We start from the raw sequence: 26,745 nt of genomic DNA on the forward strand, positions 1-26,745 counted from the left end.
GTTGCAAGTTACTATGTAGGAACAAGTTTGTATAGGTATTTCACAGATGCCCAGAACTGAGCTAAACTTGGTATATGTCCAACTCATAGAAATAATTTCATGCCCCATCTCACGTACTTCCAGCTAGTAAGGATCACATAATTCCTAACAAAGTTTTGACACAGATTCCCAATTCGGGCATTCAGAATATATAGCACGTTGCTGTAAGCAAGCACATTCTCATTCAAAGTTGCAAGTTACTATGTAGGAACAAGTTTGTATAGGTATTTTAAAGATGCCCAGAAATGTGCTAAACTTGGTATGTGTCCAACTCCTAGAAATACCTTCATGCCCCAACTCCCTTACTTCCATCTAGTAAGGATCACATCATTTCTAACAAAGATTTGACACAGATTCCCAATTCGGGCATTCAGAACATATAGCACGTTGCTGTAAGCAAGCACATTCTCATTCAAAGTTGCAAGTTTCTATGTAGGAACAAGTTTGTATAGGTATTTCAATGATGCCCAGAACTGAGCTAAACGTTGTATGTCTCCAACTCCTAGAAATAACTTCATGCCCCATCTCACTTACTTCCTGCTAGTAAGGATCACATAATTCCTAACAAAGTTTTGACACAGATTCCCAATTCGGGCATTCAGAACATATAGCACGTTGCTGTAAGCAAGCACATTCTCATTCAAAGTTGCAAGTTACTATGTAGGAACAAGTTTGTATAGGTATTTCAAAGATGCCCAGAACTGTGCTAAACTTGGGATGTGTCCAACTCCTAGAAATACCTTCATGCCCCAACTCCATTACTTCCAGCTAGTAAGGATCACATAATTCCTAACAAATTTTGACACAGATTCCCAATTCGAGCATTCAGAACATGTAGCACGTTGCTGTAAGCAAGCACATTCTCATTCAAAGTTGCAAGTTACTATGTAGGAACAAGTTTGTATAGGTATTTCAAAGATGCCCAGAACTGAGCTAAACTTGGTATGTGTCCAACTCCTAGAAATAACTTCATGCCCCATCTCCCTAACTTCCAGCTAGTAAGGATCACATAATTCCTAACAAAGTTTTGACACAGATTCCCAATTCGGGCATTCAGAACATATAGCACGTTGCTGTAAGCAAGCACATTCTCATTCAAAGTTGCAAGTTACTATGTAGGCACAAGTTTGTATAGGTATTTCAAAGATGCCCAGAACTGAGCTAAACGTGCTATGTCTCCAACTCCTAGAAATAACTTCACGCCCCATCTCCCTTACTTCCAGCTAGTAAGGATCACATAATTCCTAACAAAGTTTTGACACAGATTCCCAATTCGGGCATTCAGAACATATAGCACGTTGCTGTAAGCAAGCACATTCTCATTCAAAGTTGCAAGTTACTATGTAGGAACAAGTTTGTATATGTATTTCAAAGATGCCCAGAACTGAGCTAAACTTGGTATGTGTCCAACTCCTAGAAATACCTTCATGCCCCAACTCCCTTACTTCCAGCTAGTAAGGATCACATAATTCCTAACAAATTTTGACACAGATTCCCAATTCGGGCATTCAGAACATATAGCACGTTGCTGTAAGCAAGCACATTCTCATTCACAGTTGCAAGTTACTATGTAGGAACAAGTTTGTATAGGTATTTCAAAGATGCCCAGAACTGAGCTAAACTTGGTATGTGTCCAACTCCTAGAAATAACTTCATGCCCCATCTCCCTTACTTCCAGCTAGTAAGGATCACATAATTCCTAACAAAGTTTTGACACAGATTTCCTATTCGGGCATTCAGAACATATAGCACGTTGCTGTAAGCAAGCACATTCTCATTCAAAGTTGCAAGTTACTATGTAAGAACAAGTTTGTATAGGTATTTCAAAGATGCCCAGGACTGAGCTAAACGTTGTATGTCTCCAACTCCTAGAAATAACTTCATGCCCCATCTCACTTACTTCCAGCTAGTAAGGATCACATAATTCCTAACAAAGTTTTGACACAGATTCCCAATTCGGGCATTCAGAACATATAGCACGTTGCTGTAAGCAAGCACATTCTCATTCAAAGTTGCAAGTTACTATGTAGGAACAAGTTTGTATAGGTATTTCAAAGATGCCCAGAACTGTGCTAAACTTGGTATGTGTCCAACTCCTTGAAATACCTTCATGCCCCAACTCCCTTACTTCCATCTAGTAAGGATCACATAATTTCTAACAAAGTTTTGACACAGATTCCCTAATCGGGCATTCAGAACATATAGCACGTTGCTGTAAGCATGCACATTCTCATTCAAAGTTGCAAGTTACTATGTAGGAACAAGTTTGTATAGGTATTTCAAAGATGCCCAGAACTGAGCTAAACGTTGTATGTCTCCAACTCCTAGAAATACCTTCATGCCCCAACTCCCTTACTTCCAGCTAGTAAGGATCACATAATTCCTAACAAATTTTGACACAGATTCCCAATTCGGACATTCAGAACATATTGCACGTTGCTGTAAGCAAGCACATTCTCATTCAAAGTTGCAAGTTAATATGTAGGAAGAAGTTTTTATAGGTATTTCAAAGATGCCCAGAACTGAGCTAAACTTGGTATGTGTCCAACTCCTAGAAATAACTTCATGCCCCATCTCCCTTACTTCCAGCTAGTAAGGATCACATAATTCCTAACAAAGTTTTGACACAGATTCCCCATTCGGGAATTCAGAACATATAGCACGTTGCTGTAAGCAAGCACATTCTCATTCAAAGTTGCAAGTTACTATGTAGGAACAAGTTTGTATAGGTATTTCAAAGATGCCCAGAACTGAGCTAAACGTTGTATGTCTCCAACTCCTAGAAATAACTTCATGCCCCATCTCACTTACTTCCAGCTAGTAAGGATCACATAATTCCTAACAAATTTTGACACAGATTCCCAATTCGGGCATTCAGAACATATAGCACGTTGCTGTAAGCAAGCACATTCTCATTCAAAGTTGCAAGTTACTATGTAGGAACAAGTTTGTATAGGGATTTCAAAGATGCCCAGAACTGAGCTAAACGTTGTATGTCTCCAACTCCTAGAAATAACTTCATGCCCCATCTCCCTTACTTCCAGCTAGTAAGGATCACATAATTCCTAACAAAGTTTTGACACAGATTCCCAATTCGGGCATTCAGAACATACAGCACGTTGCTGCAAGCAAGCACATTCTCATTCAAAGTTGCAAGTTACTATGTAGGAACAAGTTTGTATAGGTATTTCAAAGATGCCCAGAACTGAGCTAAACGTTGTATGTCTCCAACTCCTAGAAATAACTTCATGCCCCATCTCCCTTACTTCCAGCTAGTAAGGATCACATAATTCCTAACAAAGTTTTGACACAGATTCCCTTTTCGGGCATTCAGAGCATACAGCACGTTGCTGTAAGCAAGCACATTCTCATTCAAAGTTGCAAGTTACTATGTAGGAACAAGTTTGTATAGGTATTTCAAAGATGCCCAGAAATGAGCTAAACGTTGTATGTCTCCAACTCCTAGAAATAACTTCATGACCCATCTCACTTACTTCCAGCTAGTAAGGATCACATAATTCCTAACAAAGTTTTGACACAGATTCCCTTTTCGGGCATTCAGAGCATATAGCACGTTGCTGTAAGCAAGCACATTCTCATTCAAAGTTGCAAGTTACTATGTAGGAACAAGTTTGTATAGGTATTTCAAAGATGCCCAGAACTGAGCTAAACGTTGTATGTCTCCAACTCCCAGAAATAACTTCATGCCCCATCTCACTTACTTCCAGCTAGTAAGGATCACATAATTCCTAACAAATTTTGACACAGATTCCCAATTCGGGCATTCAGAACATGTAGCACGTTGCTGTAAGCAAGCACATTCTCATTCAAAGTTGCAAGTTACTATGTAGGAACAAGTTTGTATAGGGATTTCAAAGATGCCCAGAACTGAGCTAAACGTTGTATGTCTCCAACTCCTAGAAATAACATCATGCCCCATCTCCCTTACTTCCAGCTAGTAAGGATCACATAATTCCTAACAAAGTTTTGACACAGATTCCTAATTCAGGCATTCAGAACATATAGCACGTTGCTGCAAGCAAGCACATTCTCATTCAAAGTTGCAAGTTACTATGTAGGAACAAGTTTGTATAGGTATTTCAAAGATGCCCAGGACTGAGCTAAACGTTGTATGTCTCCAACTCCCAGAAATAACTTCATGCCCCATCTCACTTACTTCCAGCTAGTAAGGATCACATAATTCCTAACAAATTTTGACACAGATTCCCAATTCGGGCATTCAGAACATATAGCACGTTGCTGTAAGCAAGCACATTCTCATTCAAAGTTGCAAGTTACTATGTAGGATCAAGTTTGTATAGGGATTTCAAAGATGCCCAGAACTGAGCTAAACGTTGTATGTCTCCAACTCCTAGAAATAACTTCATGCCCCATCTCCCTTACTTCCAGCTAGTAAGGATCACATAATTCCTAACAAAGTTTTGACACAGATTCCCAATTCAGGCATTCAGAACATATAGCACGTTGCTGCAAGCAAGGACATTCTCATTCAAAGTTGCAAGTTACTATGTAGGAACAAGTTTGTATAGGTATTTCAAAGATGCCCAGGTCTGAGCTAAACGTTGTATGTCTCCAACTCCTAGAAATAACTTCATGCCCCATCTCACTTACTTCCAGCTAGTAAGGATCACATAATTCCTAACAAAGTTTTGACACAGATTCCCAATTCGGGCATTCAGAACATATAGCACGTTGCTGTAAGCAAGCACATTCTCATTCAAAGTTGCAAATTACTATGTAGGAACAAGTTTGTATAGGTATTTCAAAGATGCCCAGAACTGAGCTAAACGTTGTATGTCTCCAACTCCTAGAAATAACTTCATGCCCCATCTCACTTACTTCCAGCTAGTAAGGATCACATAATTCCTAAAAAGTTTTGACACAGATTCCCTTTTCGGGCATTCAGAGCATATAGCACGTTGCTGTAAGCAAGCACATTCTCATTCAAAGTTGCAAGTTACTATGCACGAACAAGTTTGTATAGGTATTTCAAAGATGCCCAGAACTGAGCTAAACTTTGTATGTGTCCAACTCCTAGAAATAACTTCATGCTCCATCTCCCTTACTTCCAGCTAGTAAGGATCACATAATTCCTAACAAAGTTTTGACACAGATTCCCAATTCGGGCATTCAGAACATATAGCACGTTGCTGCAAGCAAGCACATTCTCATTCAAAGTTGCAAGTTACTATGTAGGAACAAGTTTGTATAGATATTTCAAAGACGCCCAGAACTGAGCTAAACTTGGTATGTCTCCAACTCCTAGAAATAACTTCATGCCCCATCTCCCTTACTTCCAGCTAGTAAGGATCACATAATTCCTAACAAAGTTTTGACACAGATTCCCAATTCGGACATTCAGAACATATAGCACGTTGCTGTAAGCAAGCACATTCTCATTCAAAGTTGCAAGTTACTATGTAGGAACAAGTTTGTATAGGTATTTCAAAGATGCCCAGAACTGTGCTAAACTTGGTATGTGTCCAACTCCTAGAAATACCTTCATGCCCCAACTCCCTTATTTCCATCTAGTAAGGATCACATAATTTCTAACAAAGTTTTGACACAGATTCCCTATTCGGGCATTCAGAACATATAGCACGTTGCTGTAAGCAAGCACATTCTCATTCAAAGTTGCAAGTACTATGTAGGAACAAGATTGTATAGGTATTTCAAAGATGCCCAGAACTGAGCTAAAAGTTGTATGTCTCCAACTCCTAGAAATAACTTCATGCCCCATCTCACTTACTTCCAGCTAGTAAGGATCACATAATTCCTAACAATGTTTTGACACAGATTCCCAATTCGGGCATTCAGAACATATAGCACGTTGCTGTAAGCAAGCACATTCTCATTCAAAGTTGCAAGTTACTATGTAGGAACAAGTTTGTATAGGTATTTCTAAGATGCCCAGAACTGAGGTAAACGTTGTATGTGTCCAACTCCTAGAAATAACTTCATGCCCCATCTCACTTCCTTCCAGCTAGTAAGGATCACATAATTCCTAACAAAGTTTTGACACAGATTCCCTTTTCGGGCATTCAGAGCATATAGCACGTTGCTGTAAGCAAGCACATTCTCATTCAAAGTTGCAAGTTACTATGTAGGAACAAGTTTGTATAGGTATTTCAAAGATGCCCAGAACTGAGCTAAACTTGGTATGTGTCCAACTCCTAGAAATACCTTCATGCCCCAACTCCCTTATATCCAGCTAGTAAGGATCACATAATTCCTAACAAATTTTGACACAGATTCCCAATTCGGGCATTCAGAACATATAGCACGTTGCTGTAAGCAAGCACATTCTCATTCAAAGATGCAAGTTACTATGTAGGAACAAGTTTGTATAGGTATTTCAAAGATGCCCAGAACTGAGCTAAACTTGGTATGTGTCCAACTCCTAGAAATAACTTCATGCTCCATCTCCCTTACATCCAGCTAGTAAGGATAACATAATTCCTAACAAATTTTTGACACAGATTCCCAATTCGGGCATTCAGAACATATAGCACGTTGCTGCAAGCAAGCACATTCTCATTCAAAGTTGCAAGTTACTATGTAGGAACAAGTTTGTATAGGTATTTCAAAGATGCCCAGAACTGAGCTAAACTTGGTATGTGTCCAACTCCTAGAAATACATTCATGACCCAACTCCCTTAATTCCAGCTAGTTAGGATCACATAATTCCTAACAAATTTTGACACAGATTCCCAATTCGGGCATTCAGAACATATAGCACGTTGCTGTAAGCAAGCACATTCTCATTCAAAGTTGCAAGTTACTATGTAGGAACAAGTTTGTATAGGTATTTCAAAGATGCCCAGAACTGAGCTAAACTTGGTATGTGTCCAACTCCTAGAAATACCTTCATGCCCCAACTCCCTTACTTCCAGCTAGTAAGGATCACATAATTCCTAACAAATTTTGACACAGATTCCCAATTCGGGCATTCAGAACATATAGCACGTTGCTGTAAGCAAGCACATTCTCATTCAAAGTTGCAAGTTAATATGTAGGAAGAAGTTTGTATAGGTATTTCAAAGATGCCCAGAACTGAGCTAAACTTGGTATGTGTCCAACTCCTAGAAATAACTTCATGCCCCATCTCCCTTACTTCCAGCTAGTAAGGATCACATAATTCCTAACAAAGTTTTGACACAGATTCCCAATTCGGGAATTCAGAACATATAGCACGTTGCTGTAAGCAAGCACATTCTCATTCAAAGTTGCAAGTTACTATGTAGGAACAAGTTTGTATAGGTATTTCAAAGATGCCCAGAACTGAGCTAAACGTTGTATGTCTCCAACTCCTAGAAATAACTTCATGCCCCATCTCACTTACTTCCAGCTAGTAAGGATCACATAATTCCTAACAAAGTTTTGACACAGATTCCCTTTTCGGGCATTCAGAGCACATAGCACGTTGCTGTAAGCAAGCACATTCTCATTCAAAGTTGCAAGTTACTATGTAGGAACAAGTTTGTATAGGTATTTCAAAGATGCCCAGAACTGTGCTAAACTTGGTATGTGTCCAACTCCTAGAAATACCTTCATGCCCCAACTCCCTTACTTCCAGCTAGTAAGGATCACATAATTCCTAACAAATTTTGACACAGATTCCCAATTCGGGCATTCAGAACATATAGCACGTTGCTGTAAGCAAGCACATTCTCATTCACAGTTGCAAGTTACTATGTAGGAACAAGTTTGTATAGGTATTTCAAAGATGCCCAGAATTGAGCTAAACTTGGTATGTGTCCAACTCCTAGAAATAACTTCATGCCCCATCTCCCTTACTTCCAGCTAGTAAGGATCACATAATTCCTAACAAAGTTTTGACACAGAATCACTATTCGGGCATTCAGAACATATAGCACGTTGCTGTAAGCAAGCACATTCTCATTCAAAGTTGCAAGTTACTATGTAGGAACAAGTTTGTATAGGTATTTCAAAGATGCCCAGAACTGAGCTAAACGTTGTATGTCTCCAACTCCTGGAAATAACTTCATGCCCCATCTCACTTACTTCCAGCTAGTAAGGATCACATGATTCCTAACAAAGTTTTGACACAGATTCCCTTTTCGGGCATTCAGAGCATATAGCACGTTGCTGTAAGCAAGCACATTCTCATTCAAAGTTGCAAGTTACTATGTAGGACCAAGTTTGTATAGGTATTTCAAAGATGCCCAGAAATGTGCTAAACTTGGTATGTGTCCAACTCCTAGAAATACCTTCATGCCCCAACTCCCTTACTTCCAGCTAGTAAGGATCACATAATTCCTAACAAATTTTGACACAGATTCCCAATTCGGGCATTCAGAACATATAGAACGTTGCTGTAAGCAAGCACATTCTCATTCAAAGTTGCAAGTTAATATGTAGGAAGAAGTTTGTATAGGTATTTCAAAGATGCCCAGAACTGAGCTAAACTTGGTATGTGTCCAACTCCTAGAAATAACTTCATGCCCCATCTCCCTTACTTCCAGCTAGTAAGGATCACATAATTCCTAACAAAGTTTTGACACAGATTCCCAATTCGGGAATTCAGAACATATAGCACGTTGCTGTAAGCAAGCACATTCTCATTCAAAGTTGCAAGTTACTATGTAGGAACAAGTTTGTATAGGTATTTAAAAGATGCCCAGAACTGAGCTAAACGTTGTATGTCTCCAACTCCTAGAAATAACTTCATGCCCCATCTCACTTACTTCCAGCTAGTAAGGATCACATAATTCCTAACAAAGTTTTGACACAGATTCCCTTTTCGGGCATTCAGAGCATATAGCACGTTGCTGTAAGCAAGCACATTCTCATTCAAAGTTGCAAGTTACTATGTAGGAACAAGTTTGTATAGGTATTTCAAAGATGCCCAGAACTGTGCTAAACTTGGTATGTGTCCAACTCCTAGAAATACCTTCATGCCCCAACTCCCTTACTTCCAGCTAGTAAGGATCACATAATTCCTAACAAATTTTGACACAGATTCCCAATTCGGGCATTCAGAACATATAGCACGTTGCTGTAAGCAAGCACATTCTCATTCACAGTTGCAAGTTACTATGTAGGAACAAGTTTGTATAGGTATTTCAAAGATGCCCAGAATTGAGCTAAACTTGGTATGTGTCCAACTCCTAGAAATAACTTCATGCCCCATCTCCCTTACTTCCAGCTAGTAAGGATCACATAATTCCTAACAAAGTTTTGACACAGATTTCCTATTCGGGCATTCAGAACATATAGCACGTTGCTGTAAGCAAGCACATTCTCATTCAAAGTTGCAAGTTACTATGTAAGAACAAGTTTGTATAGGTATTTCAAAGATGCCCAGGACTGAGCTAAACGTTGTATGTCTCCAACTCCTAGAAATAACTTCATGCCCCATCTGACTTACTTCCAGCTAGTAAGGATCACATAATTCCTAACAAAGTTTTGACACAGATTCCCAATTCGGGCATTCAGAACATATAGCACGTTGCTGTAAGCAAGCACATTCTCATTCAAAGTTGCAAGTTACTATGTAGGAACAAGTTTGTATAGGTATTTCAAAGATGCCCAGAACTGAGCTAAACGTTGTATGTCTCCAACTCCTAGAAATACCTTCATGCCCCAACTCCCTTACTTCCAGCTAGTAAGGATCACATAATTCCTAACAAATTTTGACACAGATTCCCAATTCGGGCATTCAGAACATATAGCACGTTGCTGTAAGCAAGCACATTCTCATTCAAAGTTGCAAGTTAATATGTAGGAAGAAGTTTTTATAGGTATTTCAAAGATGCCCAGAACTGAGCTAAACTTGGTATGTGTCCAACTCCTAGAAATAACTTCATGCCCCATCTCCCTTACTTCCAGCTAGTAAGGATCACATAATTCCTAACAAAGTTTTGACACAGATTCCCCATTCGGGAATTCAGAACATATAGCACGTTGCTGTAAGCAAGCACATTCTCATTCAAAGTTGCAAGTTACTATGTAGGAACAAGTTTGTATAGGTATTTCAAAGATGCCCAGAACTGAGCTAAACGTTGTATGTCTCCAACTCCTAGAAATAACTTCATGCCCCATCTCACTTACTTCCAGCTAGTAAGGATCACATAATTCCTAACAAATTTTGACACAGATTCCCAATTCGGGCATTCAGAACATATAGCACGTTGCTGTAAGCAAGCACATTCTCATTCAAAGTTGCAAGTTACTATGTAGGATCAAGTTTGTATAGGGATTTCAAAGATGCCCAGAACTGAGCTAAACGTTGTATGTCTCCAACTCCTAGAAATAACTTCATGCCCCATCTCCCTTACTTCCAGCTAGTAAGGATCACATAATTCCTAACAAAGTTTTGACACAGATTCCCAATTCGGGCATTCAGAACATATAGCACGTTGCTGCAAGCAAGCACATTCTCATTCAAAGTTGCAAGTTACTATGTAGGAACAAGTTTGTATAGGTATTTCAAAGATGCCCAGAACTGAGCTAAACGTTGTATGTCTCCAACTCCTAGAAATAACTTCATGCCCCATCTCACTTACTTCCAGCTAGTAAGGATCACATAATTCCTAACAAAGTTTTGACACAGATTCCCTTTTCGGGCATTCAGAGCATATAGCACGTTGCTGTAAGCAAGCACATTCTCATTCAAAGTTGCAAGTTACTATGTAGGAACAAGTTTGTATAGGTATTTCAAAGATGCCCAGAAATGAGCTAAACGTTGTATGTCTCCAACTCCTAGAAATAACTTCATGCCCCATCTCACTTACTTCCAGCTAGTAAGGATCACATAATTCCTAACAAAGTTTTGACACAGATTCCCTTTTCGGGCATTCAGAGCATATAGCACGTTGCTGTAAGCAAGCACATTCTCATTCAAAGTTGCAAGTTACTATGTAGGAACAAGTTTGTATAGGTATTTCAAAGATGCCCAGAACTGAGCTAAACGTTGTATGTCTCCAACTCCCAGAAATAACTTCATGCCCCATCTCACTTACTTCCAGCTAGTAAGGATCACATAATTCCTAACAAATTTTGACACAGATTCCCAATTCGGGCATTCAGAACATATAGCACGTTGCTGTAAGCAAGCACATTCTCATTCAAAGTTGCAAGTTACTATGTAGGAACAAGTTTGTATAGGGATTTCAAAGATGCCCAGAACTGAGCTAAACTTTGTACGTCTCCAACTCCTAGAAATAACTTCATGCCCCATCTCCCTTACTTCCAGCTAGTAAGGATCACATAATTCCTAACAAAGTTTTGACACAGATTCCCAATTCAGGCATTCAGAACATATAGCACGTTGCTGCAAGCAAGCACATTCTCATTCAAAGTTGCAAGATACTATGTAGGAACAAGTTTGTATAGGTATTTCAAAGATGCCCAGAACTGAGCTAAACGTTGTATGTCTCCAACTCCTAGAAATAACATCATGCCCCTTCTCCCTTACTTCCAGCTAGTAAGGATCACATAATTCCTAACAAAGTTTTGACACAGATTCCCTTTTCGGGCATTCAGAGCATATAGCACGTTGCTGTAAGCAAGCACATTCTCATTCAAAGTTGCAAGTTACTATGTAGGAACAAGTTTGTATAGGTATGTCAAAGATGCCCAGAACTGAGCTAAACGTTGTATGTCTCCAACTCCTAGAAATACCTTCATGCCCCAACTCCCTTACTTCCAGCTAGTAAGGATCACATAATTCCTAACAAATTTTGACACAGATTCCCAATTCGGGCATTCAGAACATAGAGCACGTTGCTGTAAGCAAGCACATTCTCATTCAAAGTTGCAAGTTAATATGTAGGAAGAAGTTTTTATAGGTATTTCAAAGATGCCCAGAACTGAGCTAAACTTGGTATGTGTCCAACTCCTAGAAATAACTTCATGCCCCATCTCCCTTACTTCCAGCTAGTAAGGATCACATAATTCCTAACAAAGTTTTGACACAGATTCCCCATTCGGGAATTCAGAACATATAGCACGTTGCTGTAAGCAAGCACATTCTCATTCAAAGTTGCAAGTTACTATGTAGGAACAAGTTTGTATAGGTATTTCAAAGATGCCCAGAACTGAGCTAAACGTTGTATGTCTCCAACTCCTAGAAATAACTTCATGCCCCATCTCACTTACTTCCAGCTAGTAAGGATCACATAATTCCTAACAAATTTTGACACAGATTCCCAATTCGGGCATTCAGAACATATAGCACGTTGCTGTAAGCAAGCACATTCTCATTCAAAGTTGCAAGTTACTATGTAGGATCAAGTTTGTATAGGGATTTCAAAGATGCCCAGAACTGAGCTAAACGTTGTATGTCTCCAACTCCTAGAAATAACTTCATGCCCCATCTCCCTTACTTCCAGCTAGTAAGGATCACATAATTCCTAACAAAATTTTGACACAGATTCCCAATTCGGGCATTCAGAACATATAGCACGTTGCTGCAAGCAAGCACATTCTCATTCAAAGTTGCAAGTTACTATGTAGGAACAAGTTTGTATAGGTATTTCAAAGATGCCCAGAACTGAGCTAAACGTTGTATGTCTCCAACTCCTAGAAATAACTTCATGCCCCATCTCACTTACTTCCAGCTAGTAAGGATCACATAATTCCTAACAAAGTTTTGACACAGATTCCCTTTTCGGGCATTCAGAGCATATAGCACGTTGCTGTAAGCAAGCACATTCTCATTCAAAGTTGCAAGTTACTATGTAGGAACAAGTTTGTATAGGTATTTCAAAGATGCCCAGAAATGAGCTAAACGTTGTATGTCTCCAACTCCTAGAAATAACTTCATGCCCCATCTGACTTACTTCCAGCTAGTAAGGATCACATAATTCCTAACAAAGTTTTGACACAGATTCCCTTTTCGGGCATTCAGAGCATATAGCACGTTGCTGTAAGCAAGCACATTCTCATTCAAAGTTGCAAGTTACTATGTAGGAACAAGTTTGTATAGGTATTTCAAAGATGCCCAGAACTGAGCTAAACGTTGTATGTCTCCAACTCCCAGAAATAACTTCATGCCCCATCTCACTTACTTCCAGCTAGTAAGGATCACATAATTCCTAACAAATTTTGACACAGATTCCCAATTCGGGCATTCAGAACATATAGCACGTTGCTGTAAGCAAGCACATTCTCATTCAAAGTTGCAAGTTACTATGTAGGAACAAGTTTGTATAGGTATTTCAAAGATGCCCAGAACTGAGCTAAACGTTGTATGTCTCCAACTCCTAGAAATAACTTCATGCCCCATCTCCCTTACTTCCAGCTAGTAAGGATCACATAATTCCTAACAAAGTTTTGACACAGATTCCCAATTCAGGCATTCAGAACATATAGCACGTTGCTGCAAGCAAGCACATTCTCATTCAAAGTTGCAAGATACTATGTAGGAACAAGTTTGTATAGGTATTTCAAAGATGCCCAGAACTGAGCTAAACGTTGTATGTCTCCAACTCCTAGAAATAACATCATGCCCCTTCTCCCTTACTTCCAGCTAGTAAGGATCACATAATTCCTAACAAAGTTTTGACACAGATTCCCTTTTCGGGCATTCAGAGCATATAGCACGTTGCTGTAAGCAAGCACATTCTCATTCAAAGTTGCAAGTTACTATGTAGGAACAAGTTTGTATAGGCATTTCAAAGATGCCCAGTACTGAGCTAAATGTTGTATGTCTCCAACTCCAAGAAATAACTTCATGCCCCATCTCACTTACTTCCAGCTAGTAAGGATCACATAATTCCTAACAAATTTTGACACAGATTCCCAATTCGGGCATTCAGAACATATAGCACGTTGCTGTAAGCAAGCACATTCTCATTCACAGTTGCAAGTTACTATGTAGGAACAAGTTTGTATAGGTATTTCAAAGATGCCCAGAACTGAGCTAAACTTGGTATGTGTCCAACTCCTAGAAATAACTTCATGCCCCATCTCCCTTACTTCCAGCTAGTAAGGATCACATAATTCCTAACAAAGTTTTGACACAGATTTCCTATTCGGGCATTCAGAACATATAGCACGTTGCTGTAAGCAAGCACATTCTCATTCAAAGTTGCAAGTTACTATGTAAGAACAAGTTTGTATAGGTATTTCAAAGATGCCCAGGACTGAGCTAAACGTTGTATGTCTCCAACTCCTAGAAATAACTTCATGCCCCATCTCACTTACTTCCAGCTAGTAAGGATCACATAATTCCTAACAAAGTTTTGACACAGATTCCCAATTCGGGCATTCAGAACATATAGCACGTTGCTGTAAGCAAGCACATTCTCATTCAAAGTTGCAAGTTACTATGTAGGAACAAGTTTGTATAGGTATTTCAATGATGCCCAGAACTGTGCTAAACTTGGTATGTGTCCAACTCCTAGAAATACCTTCATGCCCCAACTCCCTTACTTCCATCTAGTAAGGATCACATAATTTCTAACAAAGTTTTGACACAGATTCCCTAATCGGGCATTCAGAACATATAGCACGTTGCTGTAAGCAAGCACATTCTCATTCAAAGTTGCAAGTTACTATGTAGGAACAAGTTTGTATAGGTATTTCAAAGATGCCCAGAACTGAGCTAAACGTTGTATGTCTCCAACTCCTAGAAATACCTTCATGCCCCAACTCCCTTACTTCCAGCTAGTAAGGATCACATAATTCCTAACAAATTTTGACACAGATTCCCAATTCGGGCATTTAGAACATATAGCACGTTGCTGCAAGCAAGCACATTCTCATTCAAAGTTGCAAGTTAATATGTAGGAAGAAGTTTTTATAGGTATTTCAAAGATGCCCAGAACTGAGCTAAACTTGGTATGTGTCCAACTCCTAGAAATAACTTCATGCTCCATCTCCCTTACTTCCAGCTAGTAAGGATCACATAATTCCTAACAAAGTTTTGACACAGATTCCCAATTCGGGAATTCAGAACATATAGCACGTTGCTGTAAGCAAGCACATTCTCATTCAAAGTTGCAAGTTACTATGTAGGAACAAGTTTGTATAGGTATTTCAAAGATGCCCAGGACTGAGCTAAACGTTGTATGTCTCCAACTCCTAGAAATAACTTCATGCCCCATCTCACTTACTTCCAGCTAGTAAGGATCACATAATTCCTAACAAATTTTGACACAGATTCCCAATTCGGGCATTCAGAACATATAGCACGTTGCTGTAAGCAAGCACATTCTCATTCAAAGTTGCAAGTTACTATGTAGGAACAAGTTTGTATAGGGATTTCAAAGATGCCCAGAACTGAGCTAAACGTTGTATGTCTCCAACTCCTAGAAATAACTTCATGCCCCATCTCCCTTACTTCCAGCTAGTAAGGATCACATAATTCCTAACAAAGTTTTGACACAGATTCCCAATTCGGGCATTCAGAACATATAGCACGTTGCTGCAAGCAAGCACATTCTCATTCAAAGTTGCAAGTTACTATGTAGGAACAAGTTTGTATAGGTATTTCAAAGATGCCCAGAACTGAGCTAAACGTTGTATGTCTCCAACTCCTAGAAATAACTTCATGCCCCATCTCACTTACATCCAGCTAGTAAGGATCACATAATTCCTAACAAAGTTTTGACACAGATTCCCTTTTCGGGCATTCAGAGCATATAGCACGTTGCTGTAAGCAAGCACATTCTCATTCAAAGTTGCAAGTTACTATGTAGGAACAAGTTTGTATAGGTATTTCAAAGATGCCCAGAAATGAGCTAAACGTTGTATGTCTCAAACTCCTAGAAATAACTTCATGTCCCATCTCACTTACTTCCAGCTAGTAAGGATCACATAATTCCTAACAAAGTTTTGACACAGATTCCCAATTCGGGCATTCAGAGCATATAGCACGTTGCTGTAAGCAAGCACATTCTCATTTAAAGTTGCAAGTTACTATGTAGGAACAAGTTTGTATAGGGATTTCAAAGATGCCCAGAACTGTGCTAAACTTGGTATGTGTCCAACTCCTAGAAATACCTTCATGCCCCAACTCCCTTACTTCCAGCTAGTAAGGATCACATAATTCCTAACAAAGTTTTGACACAGATTCCCAATTCGGGCATTCAGAACATATAGCACGTTGCTGTAAGCAAGCACATTCTCATTCAAAGTTGCAAGTTACTATGTAGGAACAAGTTTGTATAGGTATTTCAAAGATGCCCAGAACTGAGCTAAACTTGGTATGTGTCCAACTCCTAGAAATAACTTCATGCCCCATCTCCCTTACTTCCAGCTAGTAAGGATCACATAATTCCTAACAAAGGTTTGACACAGATTCCCAATTCGGGCATTCAGAACATATAGCACGTTGCTGCAAGCAAGCACATTCTCATTCAAAGTTGCAAGTTACTATGTAGGAACAAGTTTGTATAGGTATTTCAAAGATGCCCAGAACTGAGCTAAACGTTGTATGTCTCCAACTCCTAGAAATAACTTCATGCCCCATCTCCCTTACTTCCAGCTAGTAAGGATCACATAATTCCTAACAAAGTTTTGACACAGACTCCCAATTCGGGCATTCAGAACATATAGCACGTTGCTCTAAGCAAGCACATTCTCATTCAAAGTTGCAAGGTACTATGTAGGAACAAGTTTGTATAGGTATTTCAAAGATGCCCAGAACTGAGCTAAACGTTGTATGTCTCCAACTCCTAGAAATAACTTCATGCCCCATCTCACTTACTTCCAGCTAGTAAGGATCACATAATTCCTAACAAAGTTTTGACACAGATTCCCAATTCGGGCATTCAGAACATATAGCACGTTGCTGTAAGCAAGCACATTCTCATTCAAAGTTGCAAGATACTATGTAGGAACAAGTTTGTATAGGTATTTCAAAGATGCCCAGAACTGAGCTAAACTTGGTATGTGTCCAACTCCTAGAAATACCTTCATGCCCCAACTCCCTTACTTCCAGCTAGTAAGGATCACATAATTTCTAAAAAAGTTTTGACACAGATTCCCTATTCGGGAATTCAGAACATATAGCACGTTGCTCTAAGCAAGCACATTCTCATTCAAAGTTGCAAGTTACTATGTAGGATCAAGTTTGTATAGGTATTTCAAAGATGCCCAGAACTAAGCTAAATGTTGTATGTGTCCAACTCCTAGAAATAACTTCATTCCCCATCTCACTTCCTTCCAGCTAGTAAGGATCACATAATTCCTAACAAAGTTTTGACACAGATTCCCTTTTCGGGCATTCAGAGCATATAGCACGTTGCTGTAAGCAAGCACATTCTCATTCAAAGTTGCAAGTTACTATGTAGGAACAAGTTTGTATAGGTATTTCAAAGATGCCCAGAACTGAGCTAAACTTGGTATGTGTCCAACTCCTAGAAATACCTTCATGCCCCAACTCCCTTATATCCAGCTTGTAAGGATCACATAATTCCTAACAAATTTTGACACAGATTCCCAATTCGGGCATTCAGAACATATAGCACGTTGCTGTAAGCAAGCACATTCTCATTCAAAGATGCAAGTTACTATGTAGGAACAAGTTTGTATAGGTATTTCAAAGATGCCCAGAACTGAGCTAAACTTGGTATGTGTCCAACTCCTAGAAACAACTTCATGCTCCATCTCCCTTACATCCAGCTAGTAAGGATCACATAATTCCTAACAAAGTTTTGACACAGATTCCCAATTCGGGCATTCAGAACATATAGCACGTTGCTGCAAGCAAGCACATTCTCATTCAAAGTTGCAAGTTACTATGTAGGAAAAAGTTTGTATAGGTATTTCAAAGATGCCAAGAACTGAGCTAAACTTGGTATGTGTCCAACTCCTAGAAATACATTCATGACCCAACTCCCTTAATTCCAGCTAGTTAGGATCACATAATTCCTAACAAATTTTGACACAGATTCCCAATTCGGGCATTCAGAACATATAGCACGTTGCTGTAAGCAAGCACATTCTCATTCAAAGTTGCAAGTTACTATGTAGGAACAAGTTTGTATAGGTATTTCAAAGATGCCCAGAACTGAGCTAAACTTGGTATGCGTCCAACTCCTAGAAATAACTTCATGCCCCATCTCCCTTACTTCCAGCTAGTAAGGATCACATAATTCCTAACAAAGTTTTGACACAGAATCCCTATTCGGGCATTCAGAACATATAGCACGTTGCTGTAAGCAAGCACATTCTCATTCAAAGTTGCAAGTTACTATGTAGGAACAAGTTTGTATAGGTATTTCAAAGATGCCCAGAACTGAGCTAAACTTGGTATCTGTCCAACTCCTAGAAATAACTTCATGCCCCATCTCCCTTACTTCCAGCTAGTAAGGATCACATAATTCCTAACAAAGTTTTGACACAGATTCCCAATTCGGGCATTCAGAACATATAGCACGTTGCTGTAAGCAAGCACATTCTCATTCAAAGTTGCAAGTTACTATGTAGGAACAAGTTTGTATAGGTATTTCAAAGATGCCCAGAACTGAGCTAAACGTTGTATGTCTCCAACTCCTAGAAATATCTTCATGCCCCATCTCACTTACTTCCAGCTAGTAAGGATCACATAATTCCTAACAAAGTTTTGACACAGATTCCCTTTTCGGGCATTCAGAGCATATAGCACGTTGCTGTAAGCAAGCACATTCTCATTCAAAGTTGCAAGTTACTATGTAGGAACAAGTTTGTATAGGTATTTCAAAGATGCCCAGAACTGTGCTAAACTTGGTATGTGTCCAACTCCTAGAAATACCTTCATGCCCCAACTCCCTTACTTCCAGCTAGTAAGGATCACATAATTCCTAACAAATTTTGACACAGATTCCCAATTCGGGCATTCAGAACATATAGCACGTTGCTGTAAGCGAGCACATTCTCATTCAAAGTTGCAAGTTAATATGTAGGAAGAAGTTTGTATAGGTATTTCAAAGATGCCCAGAACTGAGCTAAACTTGGTATGTGTCCAACTCCTAGAAATAACTTCATGCCCCATCTCCCTTACTTCCAGCTAGTAAGGATCACATAATTCCTAACAAAGTTTTGACACAGATTCCCAATTCGGGAATTCAGAACATATAGCACGTTGCTGTAAGCAAGCACATTCTCATTCAAAGTTGCAAGTTACTATGTAGGAACAAGTTTGTATAGGTATTTCAAAGATGCCCAGAACTGAGCTAAACGTTGTATGTCTCCAACTCCTAGAAATAACTTCATGCCCCATCTCACTTACTTCCAGCTAGTAAGGATCACATAATTCCTAACAAAGTTTTGACACAGATTCCCTTTTCGGGCATTCAGAGCATATAGCACGTTGCTGTAAGCAAGCACATTCTCATTCAAAGTTGCAAGTTACTATGTAGGAACAAGTTTGTATAGGTATTTCAAAGATGCCCAGAACTGTGCTAAACTTGGTATGTGTCCAACTCCTAGAAATACCTTCATGCCCCAACTCCCTTACTTCCAGCTAGTAAGGATCACATAATTCCTAACAAAGTTTGACACAGATTCCCAATTCGGGCATTCAGAACATATAGCACGTTGCTGTAAGCAAGCACATTCTCATTCACAGTTGCAAGTTACTATGTAGGAACAAGTTTCTATAGGTATTTCAAAGATGCCCAGAACTGAGCTAAACTTGGTATGTGTCCAACTCCTAGAAATAACTTCATGCCCCATCTCCCTTACTTCCAGCTAGTAAGGATCACATAATTCCTAACAAAGTTTTGACACAGATTTCCTATTCGGGCATTCAGAACATATAGCACGTTGCTGTAAGCAAGCACATTCTCATTCAAAGTTGCAAGTTACTATGTAAGAACAAGTTTGTATAGGTATTTCAAAGATGCCCAGGACTGAGCTAAACGTTGTATGTCTCCAACTCCTAGAAATGACTTCATGCCCCATCTCACTTACTTCCAGCTAGTAAGGATCACATAATTCCTAACAAAGTTTTGACACAGATTCCCAATTCGGGCATTCAGAACATATAGCACGTTGCTGTAAGCAAGCACATTCTCATTCAAAGTTGCAAGTTACTATGTAGGAACAAGTTTGTATAGGTATTTCAAAGATGCCCAGAACTGTGCTAAACTTGGTATGTGTCCAACTCCTAGAAATACCTTCATGCCCCAACTCCCTTACTTCCATCTAGTAAGGATCACATAATTTCTAACAAAGTTTTGACACAGATTCCCTAATCGGGCATTCAGAACATATAGCACGTTGCTGTAAGCAAGCACATTCTCATTCAAAGTTGCAAGTTACTATGTAGGAACAAGTTTGTATAGGTATTTCAAAGATGCCCAGAACTGAGCTAAACGTTGTATGTCTCCAACTCCTAGAAATACCTTCATGCCCCAACTCCCTTACTTCCAGCTAGTAAGGATCACATAATTCCTAACAAATTTTGACACAGATTCCCAATTCGGGCATTCAGAACATATAGCACGTTGCTGTAAGCAAGCACATTCTCATTCAAAGTTGCAAGTTAATATGTAGGAAGAAGTTTTTATAGGTATTTCAAAGATGCCCAGAACTGAGCTAAACTTGGTATGTGTCCAACTCCTAGAAATAACTTCATGCCCCATCTCCCTTACTTCCAGCTAGTAAGGATCACATAATTCCTAACAAAGTTTTGACACAGATTCCCCATTCGGGAATTCAGAACATATAGCACGTTGCTGTAAGCAAGCACATTCTCATTCAAAGTTGCAAGTTACTATGTAGGAACAAGTTTGTATAGGTATTTCAAAGATGCCCAGAACTGAGCTAAACGTTGTATGTCTCCAACTCCTAGAAATAACTTCATGCCCCATCTCACTTACTTCCAGCTAGTAAGGATCACATAATTCCTAACAAATTTTGACACAGATTCCCAATTCGGGCATTCAGAACATATAGCACGTTGCTGTAAGCAAGCACATTCTCATTCAAAGTTGCAAGTTACTATGTAGGAACAAGTTTGTATAGGGATTTCAAAGATGCCCAGAACTGAGCTAAACGTTGTATGTCTCCAACTCCTAGAAATAACTTCATGCCCCATCTCCCTTACTTCCAGCTAGTAAGGATCACATAATTCCTAACAAAGTTTTGACACAGATTCCCAATTCGGGCATTCAGAACATATAGCACGTTGCTGCAAGCAAGCACATTCTCATTCAAAGTTGCAAGTTACTATGTAGGAACAAGTTTGTATAGGTATTTCAAAGATGCCCAGAACTGAGCTAAACGTTGTATGTCTCCAACTCCTAGAAATAACTTCATGCCCCATCTCACTTACTTCCAGCTAGTAAGGATCACATAATTCCTAACAATGTTTTGACACAGATTCCCTTTTCGGGCATTCAGAGCATATAGCACGTTGCTGTAAGCAAGCACATTCTCATTCAAAGTTGCAAGTTACTATGTAGGAACAAGTTTGTATAGGTATTTCAAAGATGCCCAGAAATGAGCTAAACGTTGTATGTCTCCAACTCCTAGAAATAACTTCATGCCCCATCTCACTTACTTCCAGCTAGTAAGGATCACATAATTCCTAACAAAGTTTTGACACAGATTACATTTTCGGGCATTCAGAGCATGTAGCACGTTGCTGTAAGCAAGCACATTCTCATTCAAAGTTGCAAGTTACTATGTAGGAACAAGTTTGTATAGGTATTTCAAAGATGCCCAGAACTGAGCTAAACGTTGTATGTCTCCAACTCCCAGAAATAACTTCATGCCCCATCTCACTTACTTCCAGCCAGTAAGGATCACATAATTCCTAACAAATTTTGACACAGATTCCCAATTCGGGCATTCAGAACATATAGCACGTTGCTGTAAGCAAGCACATTCTCATTCAAATTTGCAAGTTACTATGTAGGAACAAGTTTGTATAGGGATTTCAAAGATGCCCAGAACTGAGCTAAACGTTGTATGTCTCCAACTCCTAGAAATAACTTCATGCCCCATCTCCCTTACTTCCAGCTAGTAAGGATCACATAATTCCTAACAAAGTTTTGACACAGATTCCCAATTCAGGCATTCAGAACATATAGCACGTTGCTGCAAGCAAGCAAATTCTCATTCAAAGTTGCAAGTTACTATGTAGGAACAAGTTTGTATAGGTATTTCAAAGATGCCCAGAACTGAGCTAAACTTTGTATGTCTCTAACTCCTAGAAATAACATCATGCCCCATCTCCCTTACTTTCAGCTAGTAAGGATCACATAATTCCTAACAAAGTTTTGACACAGATTCCCTTTTCGGGCATTCAGAGCATATAGCACGTTGCTGTAAGCAAGCACATTCTCATTCAAAGTTGCAAGTTATTATGTAGGAACAAGTTTGTATAGGTATTTCAAAGATGCCCAGAACTGAGCTAAACGTTGTATGTCTCCAACTCCTAGAAATAACTTCATGCCCCATCTCACTTACTTCCAGCTAGTAAGGATCACATAATTCCTAACAAATTTTGACACAGATTCCCAATTCGGGCATTCAGAACATATAGCACGTTGCTGTAAGCAAGCACATTCTCATTCACAGTTGCAAGTTACTATGTAGGAACAAGTTTGTATAGGTATTTCAAAGATGCCCAGAACTGAGCTAAACTTGGTATGTGTCCAACTCCTAGAAATAACTTCATGCCCCATCTCCCTTACTTCCAGCTAGTAACGATCACATAATTCCTAACAAAGTTTTGACACAGATTTCCTATTCGGGCATTCAGAACATATAGCACGTTGCTGTAAGCAAGCACATTCTCATTCAAAGTTGCAAGTTACTATGTAAGAACAAGTTTGTATAGGTATTTCAAAGATGCCCAGGACTGAGCTAAACGTTGTATGTCTCCAACTCCTAGAAATAACTTCATGCCCCATCTCACTTACTTCCAGCTAGTAAGGATCACATAATTCCTAACAAAGTTTTGACACAGATTCCCAATTCGGGCATTCAGAACATATAGCACGTTGCTGTAAGCAAGCACATTCTCATTCAAAGTTGCAAGTTACTATGTAGGAACAAGTTTGTATAGGTATTTCAAAGATGCCCAGAACTGTGCTAAACTTGGTATGTGTCCAACTCCTAGAAATACCTTCATGCCCCAACTCCCTTACTTCCATCTAGTAAGGATCACATAATTTCTAACAAAGTTTTGACACAGATTCCCTAATCGGGCATTCAGAACATATAGCACGTTGCTGTAAGCAAGCACATTCTCATTCAAAGTTGCAAGTTACTATGTAGGAACAAGTTTGTATAGGTATTTCAAAGATGCCCAGAACTGAGCTAAACGTTGTATGTCTCCAACTCCTAGAAATACCTTCATGCCCCAACTCCCTTACTTCCAGCTAGTAAGGATCACATAATTCCTAACAAATTTTGACACAGATTCCCAATTCGGGCATTCAGAACATATAGCACGTTGCTGTAAGCAAGCACATTCTCATTCAAAGTTGCAAGTTAATATGTAGGAAGAAGTTTTTATAGGTATTTCAAAGATGCCCAGAACTGAGCTAAACTTGGTATGTGTCCAACTCCTAGAAATAACTTCATGCCCCATCTCCCTTACTTCCAGCTAGTAAGGATCACATAATTCCTAACAAAGTTTTGACACAGATTCCCAATTCGGGCATTCAGAACATATAGCACGTTGCTGTAAGCAAGCACATTCTCATTCAAAGTTGCAAGTTACTATGTAGGAACAAGTTTGTATAGGTATTTCAAAGATGCCCAGAACTGAGCTAAACGTTGTATGTCTCCAACTCCTAGAAATAACTTCATGCCCCATCTCACTTACTTCCAGCTAGTAAGGATCACATAATTCCTAACAAATTTTGACACAGATTCCCAATTCGGGCATTCAGAACATATACCACGTTGCTGTAAGCAAGCACATTCTCATTCAAAGTTGCAAGTTACTATGTAGGAACAAGTTTGTATAGGGATTTCAAAGATGCCCAGAACTGAGCTAAACGTTGTATGTCTCCAACTCCTAGAAATAACTTCATGCCCCATCTCCCTTACTTCCAGCTTGTAAGGATCACATAATTCCTAAAAAAGTTTTGACACAGATTCCCAATTCGGGCATTCAGAACATATAGCACGTTGCTGCAAGCAAGCACATTCTCATTCAAAGTTGCAAGTTACTATGTAGGAACAAGTTTGTATAGGTATTTCAAAGATGCCCAGAACTGAGCTAAACGTTGTATGTCTCCAACTCCTAGAAATAACTTCATGCCCCATCTCACTTACTTCCAGCTAGTAAGGATCACATAATTCCTAACAAAGTTTTGACACAGATTCCCTTTTCGGGCATTCAGAGCATATAGCACGTTGCTGTAAGCAAGCACATTCTCATTCAAAGTTGCAAGTTACTATGTAGGAACAAGTTTGTATAGGTATTTCAAAGATGCCCAGAAATGAGCTAAACGTTGTATGTCTCCAACTCCTAGAAATAACTTCATGCCCCATCTCACTTACTTCCAGCTAGTAAGGATCACATAATTCCTAACAAAGTTTTGACACAGATTCCCTTTTCGGGCATTCAGAGCATATAGCACGTTTCTGTAAGCAAGCACATTCTCATTCAAAGTTGCAAGTTACTATGTAGGAACAAGTTTGTATAGGTATTTCAAAGATGCCCAGAACTGAGCTAAACGTTGTATGTCTCCAACTCCTAGAAATAACTTCATGCCCCATCTCACTTACTTCCAGCTAGTAAGGATCACATAATTCCTAACAAATTTTGACACAGATTCCCAATTCGGGCATTCAGAACATATAGCACGTTGCTGTAAGCAAGCGCATTCTCATACAAAGTTGCAAGTTACTATGTAGGAACAAGTTTGTATAGGGATTTCAAAGATGCCCAGAACTGAGCTAAACGTTGTATGTCTCCAACTCCTAGAAATAACTTCATGCCCCATCTCCCTTACTTCCAGCTAGTAAGGATCACATAATTCCTAACAAAGTTTTGACACAGATTCCCAATTCAGGCATTCAGAACATATAGCACGTTGCTGCAAGCAAGCACATTCTCATTCAAAGTTGCAAGTTACTATGTAAGAACAAGTTTGTATATGTATTTCAAAGATGCCCAGAACTGAGCTAAACGTTGTATGTCTCCAACTCCTAGAAATAACATCATGCCCCATCTCCCTTACTTCCAGCTAGTAAGGATCACATAATTCCTAACAAAGTTTTGACACAGATTCCCTTTTCGGGCATTCAGAGCATATAGTACGTTGCTGTAAGCAAGCACATTCTCATTCAAAGTTGCAAGTTACTATGTAGGAACAAGTTTGTATAGGTATTTCAAAGATGCCCAGAAATGAGCTAAACGTTGTGTGTCTCCAACTCCTAGAAATAACTTCATGTCCCATCTCACTTACTTCCAGCTAGTAAGGGATCACATAATTCCTAACAAAGTTTTGACACAGATTCCCTTTTCGGGCATTCAGAGCATATAGCACGTTGCTGTAAGCAAGCACATTCTCATTCAAAGTTGCAAGTTACTATGTAGGAACAAGTTTGTATAGGTATTTCAAAGATGCCCAGAACTGTGCTAAACTTTGTATGTGTCCAACTCCTAGAAATACCTACATGCCCCAACTCCCTTACTTCCAGCTAGTAAGGATCACATAATTCCTAACAAATTTTGACACAGATTCCCAATTCGGGCATTCAGAACATATAGCACGTTGCTGTAAGCAAGCACATTCTCATTCAAAGTTGCAAGTTACTATGTAGGAACAAGTTTGTATAGGTATTACAAAGATGCCCAGAACTGAGCTAAACTTGGTATGTGTCCAACTCCTAGAAATAACTTCATGCCCCATCTCCCTTACTTCCAGCTAGTAAGGATCACATAATTCCTAACAAAGTTTTGACACAGATTCCCAATTCGGGAATTCAGAACATATAGCACGTTGCTGTAAGCAAGCACATTCTCATTCAAAGTTGCAAGTTACTATGTAGGAACAAGTTTGTATAGGTATTTCAAAGATGCCCAGAACTGAGCTAAACGTTGTATGTCTCCAACTCCTAGAAATAACTTCATGCCCCATCTCACTTACTTCCAGCTAGTAAGGATCACATAATTCCTAACAAAGTTTTGACACAGATTCCCTTTTCGGGCATTCAGAGCATATAGCACGTTGCTGTAAGCAAGCACATTCTCATTCAAAGTTGCAAGTTACTATGTAGGAACAAGTTTGTATAGGTATTTCAAAGATGCCCAGAACTGTGCTAAACTTGGTATGTGTCCAACTCCTAGAAATACCTTCATGCCCCAACTCCCTTACTTCCAGCTAGTAAGGATCACATAATTCCTAACAAATTTTGACACAGATTCCCAATTCGGGCATTCAGAACATATAGCACGTTGCTGTAAGCAAGCACATTCTCATTCACAGTTGCAAGTTACTATGTAGGAACAAGTTTGTATAGGTATTTCAAAGATGCCCAGAACTGAGCTAAACTTGGTATGTGTCCAACTCCTAGAAATAACTTCATGCCCCATCTCCCTTACTTCCAGCTAGTAAGGATCACATAATTCCTAACAAAGTTTTGACACAGATTTCCTATTCGGGCATTCAGAACATATAGCACGTTGCTGTAAGCAAGCACATTCTCATTCAAAGTTGCAAGTTACTATGTAAGAACAAGTTTGTATAGGTATTTCAAAGATGCCCAGGACTGAGCTAAACGTTGTATGTCTCCAACTCCTAGAAATAACTTCATGCC

This window comes from Diceros bicornis, chromosome 17 (genome assembly GCF_020826845.1).
Source record: "Diceros bicornis minor isolate mBicDic1 chromosome 17, mDicBic1.mat.cur, whole genome shotgun sequence".
NCBI classification, from domain to species: Eukaryota; Metazoa; Chordata; class Mammalia; order Perissodactyla; family Rhinocerotidae; genus Diceros; species Diceros bicornis.